Source organism: Mus pahari, chromosome 2 (assembly GCF_900095145.1).
Source record: "Mus pahari chromosome 2, PAHARI_EIJ_v1.1, whole genome shotgun sequence".
Lineage (NCBI taxonomy): Eukaryota > Metazoa > Chordata > Mammalia > Rodentia > Muridae > Mus > Mus pahari.
The window spans coordinates 12,923,680-12,924,330 of NC_034591.1; the positions used below are offsets into that span (position 1 = coordinate 12,923,680).

The window sequence follows — 651 nt, forward strand, 5'->3', positions numbered from 1 at the left end:
AACATCACATGCCTTTTCACCAGAAAGCTTCCAGAAAAACACTGCATGTCTGTTCTCGGTAAAACATCCTCTCATAGGATTGGTCGCAGACAAACATCATATGCCACAACTGAGTCTCCAACAAAACCAAAAATTCCCATTTCATTTGTGTATCAAAACAGCTTGAGTAAAAATTTGCTGCATTTCACAAATATCACTTGAGTTTTCATAATGGATTGTGAATGGCTGGATAAAAGAAATGAGTCGTGCTCACTTTGGCAGCACATATACTAAAATTGGAACAATACAGAGAAGATTAGCATGGCCCTTGTGCAAGGATGGCATGCAAATTCATGAAGCGTTCCATATTAAAAAAAAAAGAAGAAGAAATGAGTCTATAATGACAGTTGGTTTTTTTGTTCTGTGCAACAGAGGAAGCATTTGTCTACATGCATATGACAGATTCTTCAAAATTTTAAGCAAAGGAGTCATGTGATCCTAGCTGTGCTCTGGAAAACATCGTGGAGGCATGAATTAGAGTGCCATGAGAATTAATGAATTTACACATTGTGTTGCAATACTAAAGTAAAGCAGTATGATGAATGGACTAAAGTAATGGCAAAAAGAAATGAAAGAGAGAAGGAGCAGAGAGGGGAGAGAGGACAGACAGAT

The 651-nt window shown here is 37.5% G+C and overlaps 1 non-coding gene across 1 annotated transcript; it reads left to right on the plus strand.

Annotated features, from left to right (window-relative positions):
* The first annotated feature begins 245 nt into the window (after positions 1-245).
* Positions 246-352, plus strand: LOC115063434. Its single transcript, XR_003843312.1, has one exon. It is a non-coding gene; the product is annotated as a U6 spliceosomal RNA (small nuclear RNA).
* The last annotated feature ends 299 nt before the right edge of the window (positions 353-651 follow it).